This window comes from Chiloscyllium plagiosum, chromosome 35 (assembly GCF_004010195.1).
Source record: "Chiloscyllium plagiosum isolate BGI_BamShark_2017 chromosome 35, ASM401019v2, whole genome shotgun sequence".
Taxonomy (NCBI): domain Eukaryota; kingdom Metazoa; phylum Chordata; class Chondrichthyes; order Orectolobiformes; family Hemiscylliidae; genus Chiloscyllium; species Chiloscyllium plagiosum.
The window spans coordinates 17,708,424-17,730,780 of NC_057744.1; positions in this window are offsets into that span (position 1 = coordinate 17,708,424).

Sequence of the window (22,357 nt, forward strand, 5' to 3'; positions counted from 1 at the left end):
TCTTTCCCTTGCATCTGTGTCCAACAGGGTTGTTATGAATGAGGTGGTCAGTGATGTTTGGGACAGGGAGGTGCAGAGTACATGGGGAGTTAATGCATAAAGATGACCAGAGACTAGGGACCCACAAGGTTTGTGTCCATATTAGAGTGGTGCTGGAAAAGCACAGCCTGTCAGGCAGCATCCAAGGAGAAGGAAAATCAATGTCTCAGGCAAAAATCCTTCATCAGCACTGAAGGCAGGGGGCCTCCAGGGTGGAGAGATAAATGGGAGAGGGGTCGGGCTGGGTAGAAGGTAGCAAAGAGTACAATAGGTGGATGGGGGTGAGGATGAAGGTGATAGGTCAGAGAGGAGGGTGGAGTGGATAGGTGGGAAAGAAGATTGGCAGGTAGGCCTGGTCATGAGGATGGTACTGAGCTGGAAGGTTGGAACTGGGGTAAGGTGGTGGGGAGGGGAAATGAGGAAACTAGTGAAGTGCACATTGATGCCCTAGGGTTGAAATGTTCTGAGGTGGAAGATGTGGCACTCTTCCTCCAGGCGTCAGGTGGTGAGGGAATGGTGGTGGAGGAGGCCCAGGACCTGCAAGTCCTCAGCAGAGTGGGAGGGGCAGTTGAAATGTTGGGCCACGGGGCGGTGGAGTTGATTGGTGCCGGTGTCCCGGAGATGTTCCCTAAAGCACTCTGCGAGAAGGCGTCCAGTCTCCCCAATGTAGAAGAGACCGAATCGGGAGCAATGGATACAATAAATGGCATTGGTGGATGTGCAGGTAAAACTTTGATGGATGTGGAAGGCTCCTTTGGGGCCTTGGATGGAGGTGAGGGAGGAGGTGTGGGTGCAGATTTTATAATTCCGGCGTTGGCAGGGGAAGGTGCCAGGAGGGGAGGGTGAGTTGTTGGGGGGCGTGGACCTGACCAGGTAGTCACAGAAGGAACAGTCTTTGCAGAAAGCAGAAAGAGGTGGCGAGGGAACTATATCCCTGGTGGTGGGGTCTGTTTGGAGGTGTAGTGTTTCTCTTTAAACAGTGTTACGTCAGCCCCCTCCCATACTTTGCCCATTCCGGGTATGATTCTTTCCTATTGCACATTTTTGATTTCTTGTATGATGAAGGATAGCAGTAATTTCCAGCCTCTGTTTCTATGTGCCCAGGAGGCTACAAAAATCCAGAACCTCTATCAGGTCACTTAGCTTGTGAGTCCGTCAGGCTTTTCACCACTCCAGCAGTGTTGAGTTGCACCCAACTCACCTCGATGAGCTTACACCTGCCTGTGATTCTCCCACAGCTCCTGGTATATGAGATGACCATACGAGGCATGGTTATAAACCTCTAACATCACTCCCTGCCTGAAGCCAGAGTGACCATGGATGAATCACCCTCCTTCACGACCACCTTCCCAAAATAATGCTGTCATTCCCCCTTCACAATTGTCATTGCCTTTCCCTCAGCCTATAGCCCCATATTCGAAGGAGACATTCCTGCATCTCCTCTCTTTGCGTTCCCTTTCCTGATTTTCTAGTGGATGGATTTTAATGGACTGACAATGAGCCACCCCATTGATTGAGCCAAGCAAACAGCCACAGACAATGAAGTGCTGAGACGTCTGACTGGTGACTGTACATCTTTGACAATGTTAACCTCATCCCTGGACTGGACTTGTCGACATTCTCCAGAGTGCTTCAGTGCAGACTCCTTGACTGAGAATACCCCTGGCCAGATGCCTGACTGTGTACAATCCTCTGAGTGGCATGGAATGCTGCTTTTGGCCTACTGCTCCGGAATTTCTTGACTGTTGGTTGCCTCCATGGTCTCTGGATAGGATGACCACCCCTAAGACTCTGAGACATGACTTGCCCCATATGGAGTGTTCGATGTACAAGCTATTGGCATATGGTGCAAGTGTGAAAGTGACAGAGCATACTGCAGTGCAGCACAATATATGACCCCTTGACTGTTGACCAACATGGTACGTTACCTGGTTGTGTGACTGTGCCAATTGGGAAGGCACAGATGGTGAAAGCATGCAGGTAGGCACAAAAGTAAGTGGATCCTGAGACTGCAAGTGAGCAAGTCTGAGATGCGGCCTGGTCCAATCCATGAGTTGAGCGCCTGCCTGTACTTGCTAAGAGTCCTTGCAGCAGCCTTTCAATGATAGTTGGCAGTAAGTCCTGCAATGCAGGTCTGTGCTTCCAGCTTAAATGGTTTGGAAGATTGTCATGATGCTTGTAAGTAGTTGGAAAATGTCAGATGACAATGTTCATGCATGAGGAATGCATGTGGCTGGTGGTTAGGGGTCTTGCCCTGAGAGGCAGTTTGGGATTCAGCAATTTAAAACTGGTCAGAGCCAGTGGTAAGCTGTAATCACCAGGTCTCCTCTCTGACCGCCATGAAGAGAATTCTTTATGTCTAGCTTGTTTGCTGCATTTGGTAAGGGCAGAAGCTGAATATTAATTGGCAAGATGTGCGTTAATAAAGCATTTAACAAGATATAATCCGCCTTCATCGGCTATTTGCTATTCCCTAGCAAGACACTTGCTTCACTACTTGACAAATTGTTCCCAACTTTGAGATCAACCTTTGTCGGTCTTTTTACCTGAGTCTGCTACAAATCTCAGCACAGTCCACCTGTTCATACCCCTTTAGGATTCCGCCCAGAGTTCCATTTCCAGTTGACAACCTAATCAAAACTGCATTTGACTTTGTAACAATAATAATTGTTTGAAAAGTGCTTTGTTATCTTGAGGACAGTAAGCAATGTCGTAGAGTCATTCAAGATGGAAATGAATACAAGCTTCACCCTTTATTCCTTTGGTATGTGATGCAAGTTTAAAGAATGGATTGAGACAGTTCATACTCAAGTATCTGACAGTCTTATGGATCAATATTTCTTTATTAATTTCTAAGGCGAGAAGATAGAATACTGTTGAGGGTCTTAGTTCACTTATTAATTTGTGTATTTTCTTGTCATTACATACACGATTATTGTTTTTTGACACAGGCGTAGAATATAAAAATGAGGGGTAATTTTCTGATTTTGCAGATGGCACTTTACAGGCTTGTCAGCCACAGACCAACTAATCTCTTCCATGCTGTATAAATTGATGTTCCCTCTCAAGTTTGGATTCTTGCATCAAACAAACTTAGAAAAATAACATCAATTTAAGATGAATATGGGCAGTTAGTTTCTTGTATCCAGATCTGATGAGTGCAATACGAAAAGTCTTAACATTGTCTCATTTTTTTTAGCAATATTTAAATACTTTCTGAGATCAAGAAAGCTGTATAGTTGTATTTATTATTTCTTTTACTTGAATTAGTATCACTTTTCCTTTCATTGTTTGCCCAATTCTAAACAGAAACTAATTTTAAGCATTTCCTTTGTTATGAATTTTGACATTAAATGAGAAGTCAAATTTCTTTTGAATGTAGACTTGTGCTCTGTATTGTTAATTATTTCCTTGTGGTGTTATGTAGGATGAAGCATGCATTAAAAGTGACTGTCAGGTTGATTCCAGGTCCTCACTGTATCCTAGATACTTTAACAGAAGCATTTCTTGACATTTTCTTAATCTATCTATTCAGATGTTTTCATACATCTCTGGTGAAAATAGGACTTGAACCCAGGTCACCTAGCTTGAAGGCATGGACACTACCACTGGACCATGAGAAGGTCCACTGAAGTATACTAAGATTGGCCAGAATATTACTAATGCAGATCAAGCTATAGGTGTTTGTTGATTCAGGTCATACATTTAGGCTGCTCAACTTTGACTTCAGTCTATTGGTATAAATAAATAAGTTTAATTGAAGAAACTTGATTGCCTCAATCTCAAAACAAGATGAAACAGAATGTCATGGCAACTCCTTGATGCAAAATGTCATGTTATTATTTAAATGTGCCTTGAGGGCACAGTTTACAGATGAATACAAGTTCTACATATTGCACTGCTTGCTAGCTTATGGCCGTGCTGGATGGAATGATCCCATCTCTCTTCGCTGGAGTAGCATTTTCCAGGGAATCATTATGATTAATTCAAGCATTCAGACTATCAGAGTCAAATGCGGTCAGTATTATGCATGGGTCACATGTCTGGATGAAGTGTGCTTAAAAGGATCTTTGTTTATTCTGGATACGCTGACCTAACTGCTCAGGGAAGTGGCTAGTCCAAGGGTCAAATATATTTCTGATTGTCAACTGAATTCACTTAGAGTTTCATCCCTTTCTCAGGTCTGAAAGTCCATTCCTTAATGTAATGATGGGCTGAAGGGTCTTTTTTCTTGCTGTACAGCTTGAAGAACCTTCATATTAGGTAGTCACTGTTAGTTGCTGTTAATTGTTGCTATTTTGTTTGCAGTAGCATATGTGATTCCTAGGTATCACTGCACCTCAGTACATGTGACAATAGACAATAGACAATAGGTGCAGGAGAAGGCCATTCTACCCTTCGAGCCTGCACCACTATTCAATATGATCATGGCTGATCATCCTTAATCAGTATCCTGTTCCTGCCTTATCTCCATAACCCTTGATTCCACAATCCTTGAGAGCTCTATCCAACTCTTTCTTAAATGAATCCAGAGACTGGGCCTCCACTGCCCTCTGGGGCAGAGCATTCCACACAGCCACCAATCTCAGGGTGTTCCAGGAATTGACCTCATGAACCTACGCTGCACCCCCATAATAGCCAGAATGTCTTTCCTCAAATTTGGAGATCAGAATTGCACACAGTACTCCAGGTGTGGTCTCACCAGGGCTCTGTACAGCTGCAGAAGAACTTCTTTGCTTCTATACTCAATCCCTCTTGTTATGGAGGCCAGCATGCTATTAGCCTTCTTTACTACCTGCTGTACCTGCATGCTTGCCTTCATTGACTGGTGTACAAGAACACCCAGATCTCTTTGTACTGCCCCTTTACCTAAATTGATTCCATTTAGGTAGTAATCTGCCTTCCTGTTCTTGCCACCAAAGTGGATAACCATACATTTATCCACATTAAACTGCATCTGCCATGCATCTGACCTAACTTGTCCAGGTCACCCTGTAATCTCCTAACAGCCTCATCACATTTCACCCTGCCACCCAGCTTAGTATCATCAGCAAATTTGCTAATGTTATTACTAATACCATCTTCTATATCATTAACATATATTGTAAAAAGCTGCGATCTCAGCACTGATCCCTGCGGTACCCAACTGGTGACCATTCCGAAATGGAGCCGTTTATCACTACTTTGTTTCCTATCTTGATTCGGAGATGCCGGTGTTGGACTGGGGTGTACAAAGTTAAAAATCACACAACACCAGGTTATAGTCCAACAGGTTTAATTGGAAGCACACTAGCTTTCGGAGCGTCGCTCCTTCATCAGGTGATGAATCAATCACCTGATGAAGGAGCGTCTCTCCGAAAGCTAGTGTGCTTCCGATTAAACCTATTGGACTATAACCTGGTGTCGTGTGATTTTTAACTTTGTTTCCTATCAGCCAACCAACTTTCAATCCAAGTTAGTACTTTGTCCCAATACCATGCGCCCTAATTTTGCTCACTAACCTCCTATGTGGGACTTTATCAAAAGCTTTCTGAAAGTCCAGGTACACTACATCTACTGGATCTCCCTCGTCCATCTTCAGAGTTACATCCTCAAAGAATTTCAAAAAATCCTCAATAAATCAATCAACTCAGCTTTAATGTGGGGGGATGATTTAAAAGGGAACTAAAAGGCAACCTTTTCACACAGAGTGTGGTGCGTGTATGGAATGAGCTGCCAGCGGAGGTGATGGATCCTATTACAATTGCAACATTTAGAAGGTGTCTGGATGGGTATATGAAATAAAGGGTTTGGAGGGATATGGGCCAAATGCTGGCAAAGGGGGCTAAATTTTTCTAGGATATCTGTTCAGCATGGACTGTTGGATAAAAGGGTCTGTTTCCTTGCCATACATTTCTGTGACTCTATGACTCTATAGAATGCTTTCAAATCAATGTAATACATTTGAAGTGTTGTCAGTAATATGGATCGAATATATGATTCATATCAAAAATGCACTTAACAAGCTCATGAATTTTTGGTCTTAAGTTATTAAATGAATACTTAAAGACTGTACACCGCTGCTTTGTGGACTCTCAACGCTCTGAGATATCTTTTTTCCCTCATCTCTATCTTAAATGGACAACACTAACTTTTAAACTATGACCCTTAGTTCTAGATTCTCCCACAAGTGAAAACCAACCTACCCTGTCCAGCCTTTCCTTAAAAAGCAATCCATTCATTACAAGTGTGTTCAGTTAAGCTTAGTTTAATTCTTGCATACCAGTTCAGTTCGGCATCCTGTAACATGACCTGCCTACAGCTTATTGTTTCCTATTTGGTGCTACAGCTATGAATAATTTCAGTACCATCACATCAATGGACCCTTCCAGACCCTAAGCCCCTCACCCAAATTTTGATCTCTTCTCTGTCTCTCCAAACATCTCTGTCCTAAGTCATTTGGAGTACAGCAGTCTTGAATTGAAAAATCGTTGATGAGAAACAAAATCTATTTCTGGGGGTTGTTTCGTCCAAAACTTTCTTAATGGTTTGGAAATTTCTTTAAATTGATCAACAAAATGGGAACACTTCAGCTTTTAAGTTAAAAAATCCAGAAAATTGTGTTTTAATTCTTTCACTGATCAATGTTCCACATGACACTCTCTTCTGTTCTTTTTCCCTGTTAAGCTGCTGCCATGATAGTCACATTCAAATGCTTTCACAGTCACAGACAATTGAAGAATTCAAGAGAATAATATGTATGGGCAGTGATCTGCTGCTAATTAGAACCTTCAGTTCCCTAATCGACAAGATTCGGAACGGAAAAAAAAATAGACTCATTGCAGTGTCAGTCCAGTGTCATGCTGTTGATATTCTGTGCACAAGATACTGACTCAGTAAAGCAAGAGGGTTATGGCAAGTAGTGTCCATCCTGACTATATATGGAATAAAAGATGCACGAAACTGAGGCTTGAGTGCCAGGGGTTTCTGATGTCATCAAAATTCATGATACTCTGGTTGAAGTAATTTAGCATTTCATTTGAAAAAGTGTTCAAGCCACTATCCACTGTCACATTTACATTTTAATTTCTGTAATATATGTACCCTGTGCCATTAAATTCTGTGTATGCTTCGCATATGGGAGTCTTCAGGCTGTCTCTTGTACAGATTGAGGCCAGCATTACTTGCTTATTTGAATAGCATTCCATATGAAGGGAACACTTAACAGGATTCTGATGGAAAAAAATACTATTGATGGTAGTATTAGGAGGAAGAAGGGATTTTTATGCATTTTATCTTGCGGGTAAACAACATTAGAAATACACACTGTCACATCATTCGCAGTTGGTAATCAGCCTTTGTGTAACAGATGCTACTATTATAATAATAGTGTTTCCCAATTTATTTCACGTTCCATTTAATTCTGTGCTGTGGATAGAACAGATTTTAATGAAACACAAAGCAGCCACAAGACAGGACTCACTTCAACAATGATAATGGTTAATCCCTACATTAAATGATTGAAGATATGCTTGGTCTAAGGATAATGTCACTGACAGTAATTCTTGCTCTGTAGAATATTTCATAGACGTTAGTACACTTGACTTTAGCTGCACTTATACTGTTTTGAAAAGAAAAAGCAAGGGTGTGTGTGTGTGTGTTCTCCTGAATTGTAACTTATTCATTTTAACGTTCCCTTGCTTTTGTGGCTCTACATTTGGTGCCACTTCTTTGTACTCGTCAGTGTGTCCTTTTGTTTGCTCTCTGTCTTGGCCTCCCCTATCTGATTGTCCAAAGATTATGTGCTTGATACAACCTCCTTCCCTTCTCTCCATGACACCCAGGAGAAGCAGGATGGGGTAAACTCATGCCAAACAAAGTAAACCTGATGTGATCACTGGCATTACTATGGCGAGGTTACGAGATGCATAAGTATGCCATTTTAGAGATGAGTTGTTGAAATGTTTGAATCAGGCATCCACTGGGGTTTGGGAACCTGAGTTATATGTAACAGTTGCTGTACTGGTTTCCCAGGACTCAGTAGCCTAGCAGTGAAAGGGTGGTTAGAGCTGGTAGTTCCAGAAAGTGAGTAAATCATTATTTTCCCCATGGGACATTGGTATTGCTGGTTGGGCCAACATTTTTTGCTCATCATTCATTGCCCTTGAGAAGGTCACGGTGAGCTACATTGTTGAATTGCTTTAGTCCATTTGTATAGATACACCCACAATGCTGCTGGGGAAGATTTTGACCCAGTGACACTGAAGGAGCAGTAGTATGTTTCCAAGTCAGGATGATGAGCGGCTGGAAAAGGAATTTGCAGGTGGTGGTATGCCCTGGTTGTGAGTTTGAATGGTGTTATCTAAGAAGCCTTGGTGAATTTCTACAGTGCATCTTGTAGATGGTAGACATTGCTGCTACTGAGCGTCAGTGGTGGAGGAAGTGAATGATTGTGGATTAGATTAGATTAGATTAGATTAGATTACTTACAGTGTGGAAACAGGCCCTTCGGCCCAACAAGTCCACACCGACCCGCCGAAGCGTAACCCACCCATACCCCTACATTTACCCCTTTACCTAACACTACGGGCAATTTAGCATGGCCAATTCACCTGACTTGCACATCTTTGGAGTGTGGGAGGAAACCGGAGCACCCGGAGGAAACCCACGCAGACACGGGGAGAATGTGCAAACTCCACACAGTCAGTCGCCTGAGGCGGGAATTGAACCCGGGTCTCTGGCGCTGTGAGGCAGCAGTGCTAACCACTGTGCCACCGTGCCGCCCACAGTGGTGGCAACCAAGCAGGCTGCTTTGTTCTGAATAATGTCATACTTCTTGTGTGTTGTTGAAGTTGCATTCATCCAGGCAAGTGTAGAATATTCCATCACACTCCTGATTTATGCCTTATAGATGTTGGACAGACTTTGGGAAATCAAGGGGAGAGTTACTCACTGCTGGAATCCTAACCCCTGACTTGTTCTTGAAGACATTGCATTTATGTGGAGACTCCAGTTCAGTTTGTGGTCAATGTTGACACCCAGGATGTGTGGGATTCACTGTCGGTCACACCACTGAATGTCAAAGGGTAATAGTTTGATTCTCTCTTGCTGGAGATGGTCATTGCTTGGCATGTTGTTGCATGAATGTTACTTGCTAATTTTCAACCCAAGCTGGATATTATCTAGTTCTTGGAGATAGAGCAAGTTAACATTTCAAGTCAAGATGACTCTTCATTAGAGCTGCCTGACCCGCTGCGATTTCCAGCATTTTTTGTTTTTAGTACGGATTTCAGAATCTGCAATAATTATCTGCAATAATCTTGCTACATTTAGACTTGAATTGCTTCAGTATCTGAGGAGTCATGATTGTGAACACTGTGCAATCATCAGTGAACATCTCACTTATGATGTAGGGAAAGTCATTCATGAACCAGCTGAAAATTGTTGAGCCTACATCATAACTTTGAGGAATAATGGCTCTTGAGGCACTTTGGTAATGTTCCTACATCTGAGATAGAATGTCTAGGTTCAGGTCCCACCTAGTTCAGACATGTTCACAATGATGTTGAGCAGGTTCATTAAAAATATTTACGGTGCAAAAGGGCTGCAGAGATGGTCCAGGAGCTGAAGTGGCTGACTTCTTACAACTATAACCATATTCCTCTGTGCCAGGTATGACTCCAACCATCTGAGATATGTTCCCCTGATTCTTATTGACTCTAGTCTTGCTAGGGGCTCCTCAATGCCACACTCAATCAATTGCAGCTTTGATGTCAAGGGCAATCATTCTCACCTCACCTCTCGAATTCACTTCTTTGATCTAAATTTGAACCAAGGCTGAAATGAAGTTAGGAGCTAGTGAGGTCTGCAGATGCTGGAGATCAAAGTTGAAACTTTATTGCTGGAACAGCACAGCAGGTTAGGCAGCATCCAGGGAACAGGAGATTCCCAAGTTAGGAGCTGATTGACCCAGGGAATCTGCATAGCTACTGCCTTTGCTATTTGAGTTCAAGTATTTCTGGACATTGGATTGTGTCTAAGAAAAATGAACAACCAGCGAAATTCACAACTGATCTTGGAGGAACCTGTGTGGGAGAGCTCACAGCACAAAAGCAGATTAGATTAGATTATTTACAGTATGGAAACAGGCCCTTCGGCTCAACAAGTCAACACCGACCCTCTGAAGAGCAACCCACCCAGATCCATTCCCCAACATTTATCCCTTCACGTAACACTACGGGCAATTTAGCATGGTCAATTCACCTAACCTGCATGTTTTTGGACTGTGGGAGGAAACCGGAGCACCCGGAGGAAACCCACGCAGACACGGAGAATATGCAAACTCCACACAGACAGTTGCCTGAGGCGGGAATTGAACCCAGGTCTCTGGCACTGTGAGGCACATGGTTGTTAAGTGTAACCTTGCTGTCTCTTTTTAAGAGTGAGTAGAGCAGGTTCTTTATGCGTTATTGATATATGTCTGTTAAGTAAAATTTAAAAATATAAAATATACGTACTAAGTTAGCCTAGAGCAATGTTTTCTGGATCAGTAAGACAGTGCTACTTTCTGTAGATTGTTAAGGTGTAAAGATGGCCATTAGTCAAGTGATGTGTTCTTTCTGTCAGATTTGGGAGATTGGGACAATTTCCATGTTACTGATGATTATGTCTACAGTAAGTGTGTTTATTTGCGAATCCTATCAGATCGCATGGATCGGTTAGAGCGATAGTTAGAGGCAATGAGGAATCTACAGAAGCCAGGGATGTAATGGATGACACTTGTAGGAAGGGAGAAAAACCACAGACATAGTCAGGTAGATGGATTACCTTCAAGAAAGGTAGGAGAGGGAGGCAAGTAGAGAAGGAGTCTCCTGTGGCTATCCCCATCTCAAACAAGTATACGGTTTTGGAAAATGTAGAGGGTGATGGACTCAAAGGAGAATGCAGCATGAACAGCCAAGTTTCTGGTACCGAGACTGGCTCTAATATAATGAGAGATACGTTAGGTTCCTAGCGATCAATTGTAACAGGGCACACTTGAGTCAGAGGGACGGACAGATGTTTCCGCAGCCGACATGGGGAAATCAAAGTGGTGTGTTGGCTTGTTGGCACCAGGATCAAGGAGATCACAGAAAGAGTGCAGAATGTTCTCAAAGGAGAGTGGGACCAGCAGGAGGTCATTGTACGCATTGGAACCAACAACATAGGAAGGCAAAAGGTTGAGATTCTGAAGGGAGAATATAGAGAGTTAGGAAGGAATTTAAAAAGGATGCCCTTGAAGATGGTAATATGTGGTTTATTTTCAGTGCTGTGAGCTAGTGAGGGTAGGAAGAGCAGATGAATGTTTGGCTAAGGAGCTGATGCAGGGGTGAAGGGTTCACATTTTTGAATCATTGGAAGCTCTTCTGGAGTAGAAGTGACCTGTATAAGAAGGATGGATTGCACCTGAATTGGAAGACAACTAATATACTGGCAGGGAGATTTGTCAGAGCTGCTTGGGAGGATTTAAACTAGTAAAGAGTTGGGGTAGGACCCAGGGAGATAATGAGGAAAGAGATCAGTCTGAGACTGGTACAGTTGGGAAAAGGAGTAAGTCAAACAGTCAGGGCAGGCAGAAACAAAGCAGAGAACAAGGTAAATTAAACTGCATTTATTTCAATGTAAGAGGCCTAACAGGAAATGTAGGTAAGGAACATGGGACTGAGATATCATAGCAATTACAGAGACGTGTCTCGGGGATGGACAGGACTGACAGCTTAATGTTCCAAGATACAAATGTTATAGGAAGGATAGAAAGGGGGCAAAGAGAAGAGGGGGAGTGGCATTTTTGATAAAGGATAACATTGTGACTGTACTTTAGGAGGATATTCCTGGGAATACATCCAGCAAAGTTATTTGGGTGGAACTGAGAAATAGGAAAGGGGTGATCACCTTATTGGGATTGTATTATGGATCCCCAATAGTCAGTGGGAAATTAAGAAACAAATTTGTAAAGAGATCTCAGTTTTCTGTCAGATTAACTGGTTGGGAATGGTAGGGGAATTTATCTTTCCAAACATAGACTGGGACTGCTATAGTGTTAAGGGTTTAGATGGAGAGGAATTTGTTATGCGTGTACAAGAACATTTTCTGGTTCAGTATGTGGATGTACTCACTAGAGAGATTAGATTACTTACAGTGTGGAAACAGGCCCTTCGGCCCAACAAGTCAACACCGACCCTCCAAAGAGCAATCCACCCAGATCCATTCCTCTACACCTAACACTGTGGGCAATTTAGCATGGCCAATTCACCTAACCTGCACAGTTTTGGACGGTGGGAGGAAACCGGAGCACACCCACGCAGGCACAGGAAGAATGTGCAAACTCAACACAGACAGTTGCCTGAGGTGGGAATCGAACCCAGGTCTCTGGCGCTGTGAGGCTAACCAATGTGCCACTGTGCCGCCCACTAAGAAGGTGCAAATCTTGACCTGCTCTTGGGAATTAAGGCAGAGCAATTGACTAAGGTATCAGTGGGGGAATACTTTGGGGCCAGAGACCATAATTATATTAGTTTCAAAATAGTGATGGAAAAGCATAGACAGGATCTAAAAGTTCAAGTTCTGAATTGAAGGAAGGCCAATTTTGATGGTATTAGACAAGAACTTGCAAAAGTTGATTGGATACAGATATCCACAGGTAAAGGGATGGCTGGAAAGCGGGGAGACTTCAAAAATGTGCTAATGATAATCCAGAGACATTATGTTCCTGTCAGGGTGAAAGGAAAGGTTGGTAAGTGTAGGGAATGCTGGATGAATAGAGAAAATGAGGCATTTGTCAAGAAAAAGAAGAAAGCATATGTCAGGTATAGACAGGAGAGAGTGAGTCAATCCTTAGAAGACAATAAAAGCAGTCCCAGTATGCTTAAGAAGGAAATCAGGAGGGCACAAAGGGGACATGAGATAGCTTTGGCAAATAGGGTTAAAGAGAATCCAAAGGGTTTTTATAAATACATTAAGGACAAAAGGCTAACAGGGAGAGAATAGGACCTCTCCAAGATCAGCGAAGCAGCTTATGTGTGGAGCCACAGGAGATGGGGAAGATACTTAACGCGTATTTTGTATCAGTGTTTACTGTGGAGAAGGCCATGGAAGATACAGAATGTGGAGAAATAGATGGTGACATCTTGAAAATGTCCATATCACAGAGGAGGAAGTGCTGGATGTCTTAAAATCCATAAAGTTGGATAAATCCCCAGGACCCCAATGAAGGAGTGGCGCTCTGAAAGCTAGTGCTTCCAATTCAACATGGTGTTGTGTGATTTTTAATTTTGTACAGTCCAATATCGGCATCTCCAAATCATCCCAGGATCTGATCAGGTGTGCCTAAGAACTCTGTGGGAAGCTAGGGCAGTGATTGCTGGGCCCCCTTGCTGAGATATTTGGATCATTGAGCAGTCATAAGTGAGGTGTCAGAAGACTGGAGGTTGGCTAACGTAATGCCACTATTTTGAAAAAGTGGTAAGGAAAAGCCAGAGAATTTTAGACCGGTGAGCCTGACATTGGTGGTGGGCAAGTTGGTGGGGGGAATACTGAGGAACAGGATTTACACGTATTTGGATAGGCAAAGACTGATTAGGGATCATCAACATGGCTTTGTGTGTGGGAAATCATGCCTCACAAACTTGATTGAATTTTTTGAAGACGATTCGAAGAGGATTGATGAGGGCAGAACAGCGGATGTGATCTATGTGCATTTCAGTAAGGCATTCGACAAGGTTTCTCATGGTAGATTGGTAAGCAAGATTAGGTCTCATGGAATACAGGGAGAACTAGCCATTTGAATACAGAACTGGCTCAAAGGTAAAAGACAGAGGGTGGTGGTGGAGGGTTGCCTTTCAGACTGGAGGCCTGTGACCAGTGGCATGCCACAAGGATCAGTGTTGGGTCCACTGTTTTTTGTCATTTATATAAATGATTTGGATGTGAACATTAGAGGCATAGTTAGTAAGTTTGAAGATGACAACCAAATTGGAGGTGTAGTGAACAGCAAAGGAGGTTACCTCAGAGTATAACAGGATCTTGGTCAGATGGAACAATGAGCCTATGGACTGGCAGATGGAGTTTAATTTAGATAAATGTGAGGTGCTGCATCTTGGAAAGGCAACTCAGGACAGCACTTATACACATAATGATAAGGTCCTGGGGAGCATGGCTGAACAAAGAGACTTTGGAGTGCAGGTTCATAGCTCCTTGAAAGTGGAGTCGCAGGTAGATAGGATAGTGAAGAAGGCGTATGATATGCTTTTCTTTATTGGTCAGAGTATTGAGTCCAGGAGTTGGGAGGTCATGTTGCGGCTGTACAGGACATTGGTTAGGCCACTGTTGGAATATTGCGTGCAATTCTGGTCTCTTTCCTTTTGGAAAGATGTTATGAAACTTGAAAGGGTTCAAAAAAGATTTGCAAGGCTGCTACCAAGGTTGTAGGATTTGAGCTGTAGGGAGAGGCTGAATAGAATGAGGCTGTTTTCCCTGGAGAGTTGGAGGCTGAGGGGTGACCTTATAGAGGTTTATAAAATCATGAGAGGCATGGATAGGATAATTAGACAAGGCCTTTTCTCCAGCGTGGCAGTAGTCTAGAAATAGGTGAGAGGGGAAAGATTTAAAAGGGACCTGAGGGGCAGCTTTTTCATGCAGAGGGTGGTACATGTATGGAATGAGTTGCCAGAGGAAGTGGTGGAGACTGGTACAGTTACAACATTTAAAAGGCATCTGGATGGGTTTACGAATGGGAAGTGTTTAGAAGGATATTGGCCAAGTGCAGGCAAATGGGACAAGATTAGATTAGGATATCAGTTCGGCATGGATGAGTTGGACAGGAGGATCTGTTTCCATGCTGTACATCTCTATGACTCGATGACCCATGCAGAACCCAAACTGGGTGTCAGTGAGCAGGTTGTTGCTGAACAAGTGCTGCTGGATGGCACTGTTGATGATATCTTCCATTACATTACTAACGATTGAGAATAGATTGATTAGTTGGGTTGGATTTGTCTTGCTTTTTGCGTATAAGACATATGTTAGTAATTTTCCACTTTGCCAGGTAGGTGCCAGTGTGTTGTAGCTGTACTGAAATAGCACTGCTTGTGGAGCAAAAGGAGTAGGAATTCTGCCCTGATCCCTTTGACCATCGTTCTTCTGATTGTAGCCACTCTCTAACCCCAAGAATCAATTCCCTCCTAACTCTGCCCTGTCCCCTGTTCATTTTCCAAGATCCAAAGCAGCTTCAAGGAACAACTGATGGGACATCTCACTGCTGATTTATTGGCCTGATGGCCCACAGGTTTGACAGGCTAAAAGTGAAACAGAAGGAGAAGATTCCAGTGAGATCCTGAAATAAAATGAAGCACAACTTTCGGTTTTCTGGTCTCCCCAGATTTCTCAGCTGCTTTTCCCCTCTTGTTGTTCCATCATGAAAATAGGAAAGTAAGCATCAAGTTTTCCATAGGTCAAAACTAGCTCTGTTACCTTTCAGCCAATGTGATTTACTGTTGTAGTTCATCCTCTATAATGTTTACTGGAAACAGGGCAACATTTTGTAGGAAAGATTTCCATTGGCAAGTGAAATGCTGTGAAATTTGAGCTGTTGATTTCAACTGATATAGAATGTGGCAGCTACTGCAGTCTTTTATGAGGCAAGTGCTTAGGTTTTCACATAAAATGATCTTTGCAAAACACGGCTTTCTGTATTAGGATATATTCAATGATTAATGCCAATGACCTTACATATTAAATCCTGCCCTTGTTTGGTTTTACTGCAGTGTAGCTACATGTCTTAAATTCAAATAGCTGCAGTCAAGGTTATGAATTTATGAGTTTGCTTCTGTCTTCAGTGAACTGACTGAATTTGAATGATCATTTATCAAGATTATGTCCATAGTTACTTGTGATCGACTGTTTCTTAATACCATTGCTTGACCAACTGGAAAGTTAATCTGTATTTGATGAATAATCACGCTTATTTTCAGGAGCTATGCCCAGATGACCTCTTGGCAACTATGAGTGTAGGACCCCTCTTCAATGAGAGTGCCTGACTGGGGCAAACAGCCCAACTATCTCTGAATGAAGCTGATTGATCAATAAGACATGAATTCTTTTTTGATTCTCCTGATCCACCACTTAAACATTAGCAGGAGACAAAGTGAATCTTTGGCAAATCCATAACAACTTAAATTTATACACAGCCTCAAACGGAATTAAATGTGCCAAGGCATTTTGCCGACATAATAAAGCAAATTGTGCTGCTGAGCCATACAAGGAGACACTAATCAGATGATCAAAAGTTTGGTTGGAAATGTAAGTTTGAGGCAGTGACTTAAAGAGGGAAAGTGAAGTCAAGAGGCAGAGAAGGAAAAGGAGCAAGTTATAGAACTTAGGGCCTAAGCAATTGAAGAAGCAGTCCCTAAGGGTGGATTGATTAAACTTGGGGATACTCAAGAGGCCAGAATTAAATAAATGCCGATATCTTGGTGGTTCTGAGGCTGAAGGAAATGACAGAGACAGGGAGGGCGAGGACATGAAAACATCTGAAAGTAAGGATAAACATATTAACATCTAAACATTACTTGATTGGGAACCAATATAGATCAGCAACCATAAGGGTGATAGATGACCCACATTTGGTATGGGTTAAGACACGGCCAGCAGAGATTTAGATTACTTTAACTTTGCAGAGTATAACATGTGGAAGACCAGTCAGCAGTATAAGTCCAGAAATAACAAAGGCATGAAAGTTTTGCAGTCAATGAATTGAGACCGGAATGGTTAGGCAATTGGAAATAAAGGGTCTTCGTGATGACCAGTGAATCATTATAAAGTTGAACATGACATCAAGATTGCAAACAGACTGGTTTAATCTCAAAATATTTCCATGGAACACGGATGGCGTCAGTAACGTGAGAACTAAGCGAGCAGCAAGGACTGAAAACAATGATGCCAAACTTTACAATATTAACTGAAGAAAATTTTATTCCATGCAGTGTTGAATTAGCTGTCAGATAATTGAGCAAAAGAGGAGGAGTTGACTGAGCTGATTGTGAAGTAGAAGTATGTATTGCTGGCATACATGTGAAAATGAATGGGGTATTTTTGGATGATGTCTCCAACAAATAATAGAAAATGGCCATTTTCAACATTACCCTGAGGTTTTGGTTCAGTATAACTGTTTACAATTGCAGTCACCACACTATTATGAGGGTATAGAATACCAGACAGACAACAATGATAACTGAAATGTAAGATTATACCTACAATTAGGCTGGATCCCTTTCCTGTTGCAAGTAGAATCCTGAGGGGTGACCAAATAGAGAATGCTTTGAGTCCATGATGCTATTGTGCTCTGCAAAATGGAAAATGTCATGAATAGTGCCAACCTTCCTATTCACAAGCACTTTAAAAACTCATTGTGAAAGCACTTAAGCTCACTCTATTCTGGGAATCGGCAGCTAACACTAACCAATCTTAGATTAATCCTTCAACATTAATCACACCCGAAAACCAAAACCTCTGCAAGTCTTCAACAGCTGAGGTCCCTGGCTCTAACCACCCTCAAAGATGGTGGACAGGGCAAGTGGCAAATTGCATTTGCAGCCCTAATTCTGAGATTCGGCTACACATCAAATTCACAAGGCCACTCAGAACTGTCACCTCAATTCTCCAGTGGCCACCAAATCGATAGTTAATGCAGTAGACAAGTGCAGAAGTGAAAGATGTCTTTCAAAGTTTATGAACAGTTTTAATAGAAAGATTTTAATGAAGTTTCCACTTATGATTGAGAACAAAACTGATGACCATGAATTACAAAACTGAGGACCGTGAATTATCTCGTGAATAGTTAGAAAGTGAAACTTGTTACCAAGGGGATTGGTTCAGGAAAATAATATGGATGCATTTTAGGGGAAACTAGATAAGCTTAAGAAGGTCAGGAGGACTGAGTGCATGCGAGATGTAGAAGGAGGTTGTACACAGTCAGTATGAGGAGCTGGCTGCCAAATTAAGAAGCAGAATGTCAAATGGAATGATCTCTTCTTTATTGTATGAGTCACATGCAAGTTGTCATTAGGCATTCAAATTAGAGAGAAGAAAATACGCTCAATGAATGATGTGGGAGAAGTGGGTTCCAGTTTGTGGACCACTGGAACCTTTTTTGGGGAAAGTGGGATCTGTCACGGTGGAACAGACTCCACCTGAACTGTGCAGAGGCTGGTGCTTTTGCCAACCACAACAATAGAGAAATAGAAAAGATTTCAAACTGATAGTGGGGCAAGCAATTAAATTGGGAAAATGCTGAATAATCAAAGAATAGAGTCAAGGCCAAAAAGAAAGACACTAATAAGGGAAATAATAAACAGACTGTAACAGGAAAGGATAGAAAGTATGAATCCATGAATCAACCAACAACCTGAATTTACAAAATGAGTAGTAAGATAAAACAAAAAGCTCAGGGTCAGAATGTATGTAACATTCCAAACAAGACTGATGAACTGAGTGTGCAAAAAGAAATAAGTAAGTATGATCTAATAGATACGACAGAGACATGGCTGAAGGATGACAAGAATGGGCCCTAAATCTTGGAGAGTACAGTACATTTATATTTGATATAAAGGTAAGAGAAGGCGGAGGTGTGACTCTATTAGTTAATGGTGGTATTAGCATAGAATCAAATATTCCACACCAAACATGTTCCCAAACAAAACTGGCTCCATTTACCTGCATTTGCCCCATATCCCTCCAAACCTTTCCTCTTCATATACTTATTCAAATGACTTTTAAAAGTTGCTACTGTGCTTGCATCAACCATTTCCTCTGGCAGTTCATCTCACATACAAATCACTCTGTGTAAAAAGTTGTCCCTCATGTCCTTTTTAAATCTTACTCCTCCCACCTTAAAAATATGCCCACGAGTTTTGAATACCCCCACCGTGGGGGAAAAAAACCCTTGCTATTCACCTTATCTATGTCCCTCATGCTTTTATAAACTTCTATAAGGTCACGACTCAACCTCCTATGCTCCAGGGAAAATATCCCAGGCTATCCCGCCTTCTCATATAACTCAAACCCTCCAGTCCCAGCAACACCCTGATAAATATTTTCTGAATCCTCTCCAATTTGATAATATCTTTCATATAGCAGGCTGACCAGAATCACATGCAGTATTCCAAAAGAGGCCTCACAATAAACAGGGATGACAAGTTCAGGAAACGAAGATGTGCAAACTGTTTGGCGAGAAATGGTTAAAAATCACACAACACTAGGTTATGGTCCAACAGGTTTATCTGGAAGCACTAACTTTCGGAGTGCTGCTCCTTCATCAAGTGGCTGTGGAGAATAAGATCATGATCATAGAATTTATAGCCAAAAGAGTCCAGTGTTGTGGAGATGTGATACATTAAAAAATTTGGATCAAATCTTTATCTTTTAGAATGGGATATGCTGGTCTCTGTTCTTTGATACGTAAATCCCAGAACTTTTTAAAACTGCATTCTCAAGGTAGCTCAGCTTTTCTAACAACAGGTATGAAGGTGTGACCATGATCTTATTCTCCAAAATAACCTGATGGAGTGGCGCTCCGGAAGCTAGTACTTCCATATAGACCTGTTGGACCATAACCTGGTGTTGTGTGATTTTTAGCTTTGAGCACCCCAGACCAACACCAGCACCTCTAAGTCATGACTAGAAATGGGAGTTGTTAATGGTAAAAGGTCATTTATGGGAGTGATGTACAGGCCTGCTGACAGAGTGGGGCAGAAAGAATGCAATAATTAAAACTTTTTAGAAAGATACGGCACAAATGATGTTGCATTTTAATTCACATATTCACAATAAAAGCCAGATGGGCATGGGTAGCCGAGATGTGGAGTCCATAGAATGATTTTGAGCTAGATATTTAGTGAAGCATGTTGTGTAGCTGACCAGAGAGAAAATTTCACAAGACCTCGTATTGTGCAATGGAGATAGGATGAATTAATGAGCTCTTAAATGAAGATGTCCTAAGACAGCAATGACCATAATAAGAATGAATATTCCATTCAATTTGAGGGACAGCAGTGTAATTCCAAGACTACATTTTTGTTTTGAACAATAAATAAGGGCAATTATGCAGGAACGAAAGCCAAGATGTTTAAATTGTATCACTGAATGAAGCTAAAGGACAGGTAGGCAGAAATGCAAAGGCAGAATTTTAAGAGGATATTTCAAAATGTACAAAATAGATACAATCTAATCAGTAAAAAAAGTTCCAAGGGACAGATCCAGCACCTGTGGCTAACTATAAATTTTAAAGATAATATCAAGCTTAAGGAAAAACATGTAATTGTCCAAAACAGGTGGAACATCAGAACGTTGGATAGTATGCACAAAATAGCAAAACATTATTAAAGAAAGGAAAGAACAATTAGAGTAGAGGAGAAAACTAGCCAGAAACATGACAAGTGATAGTGTGAGTTTCTATGAATAGGTAAAGAAAAGTGTAAACAAAGCCAGCATAAGTCTTAGAAAGCCAGACTGGAAAATTAATAATGGAAAATGAGAAAATGACAGCAGAAATGGACAGATACTCTGGCTCAATCTTCACTATGGAGGACACGAGTAACATCCTGGAAGTAGTGATAAGACAAAAAAATCTAAGAGAAGGAGCAACTACTGAGTAAGCTGTTGGAGTTGTGGATAAGTGCCATATCCTGATGCACAATGCAAGTTGATGCATTGCTTTTAATTTTCCAAAATTCACTTGTTTCAAGGAAAATTCCATTAAATTGGAAGACAGCAAATGCAATTCCTTTATTCAAAATATGATGGAAGACAGAAATCAGAGAAGGTTAACATCTGTTATTGGAAACATGTTTCCAGTTGTTATTAAATAATTAAAGGCACATTGAATAAGTTGAGGTTCATCAGAGTTAACATCATTAATGCAAAGGAAATTATGTTTGATTAATCTATTTGAGTTCTTTGAGGAGGTAACACATTCTGTGGATAAAGGGTAATTGATGATTATAATGGTACTCAGGTTTTCAGAAGGCACTTTATAAGGTGACACATCAAGACATATTATAAAAAATAAAAAGCTCAGGTGTGGAGTGTAGCATGTTGTCATGGATAGAAGACTGGCTGGTTACTAGGAAATAAATGTAAAAAACTCATTTTCAGACTGGCAGCACATAAAGAACAATGTTCCCCAGGGATCAGTGTTAGCATTGCAACTGCTTACAACATATAAATGTGACTTGGCAAAAGCAACGAAAGGAGAAAGTGAGGACTGCAGATGCTGGAGATCACGGTCAAAAAGTGTGGTGCTGAAAAAGCACAACAGGTCAGGCTGCATCCGAGAAGCAGGAGAATCGATGTTTTGGGCAAAAGCCCTTCAACAGGAATGTGTGTGGAGGGGGAGTGAAGGGTAGGGGTAGGGGGAAGGGAGCTCAGAGACAAATCGGAGGGTGGGGGTGGAGCTGTGGGGGAATGTAGTTGGGAAGGTGATAGGTAGATGTTCTGCACATCCTGCTCCTCGGATGCTGCCTAACCTGCTGTGCTTTTCCAGCGCCACACTCATCGAAAAGAGATGAAAAGAATGTTTACCAAACTTGGTGATGATATCTCAAACGATATCTCAAAAGATATCTCGAAATATATCTCAAAATAAATTATGAAAACGATACAGTGAGATTAGAAAAAAGTTGTTGATAGGTTAAGTGAGTGCTCAAATATGTGGCAAATGGCATATTTTGGGGAAAAAAAAGTGAAGTTGTCTATTTTGGCAGGAAGAATGAAGAAAAACATGTTATCTAAATAAGGAGATATTTCAAAGCACTGATGCAGAGGAAATTGATTGTCCTTGTGTCTGAATACAAAACATTATTTTATAGGCACAGCAAGGAAGTTGGAAAGTTAATAGAATGTTAGTATTTATCACAAGGGAAATTGAAGGCAAAAGTAAGGAAGCTACCTTTCTCTTATTTAGGGCACTGGTGTGACTGATACTGCAGTACTGTGCACAGTATTGGTAACATTATTTCAGGAAAGATACAAATGTGTTCAGAGAAGGTTGCAAAACTAATAGCTGGAATGGGTGGATTATTGTATGAGGGAAGTTTAGACAGACTAGGATTGTGTCTGCTGGAGTTCAGAAGAGTGAAAGCCGACTTAACTGAAGCATAAGTGTGGATGAGGAGAGGATTTTTTTCAAGGGAGAACATAGAACTTGGCGTCATTGTTCAAAAATCAGGTTCACTCATATTAAACAGGTGAATGAAAAAGGATTTTTTTTTCAAAAAGGGTTGAGTCTTTGGAACTCTCTTTCTGAAAA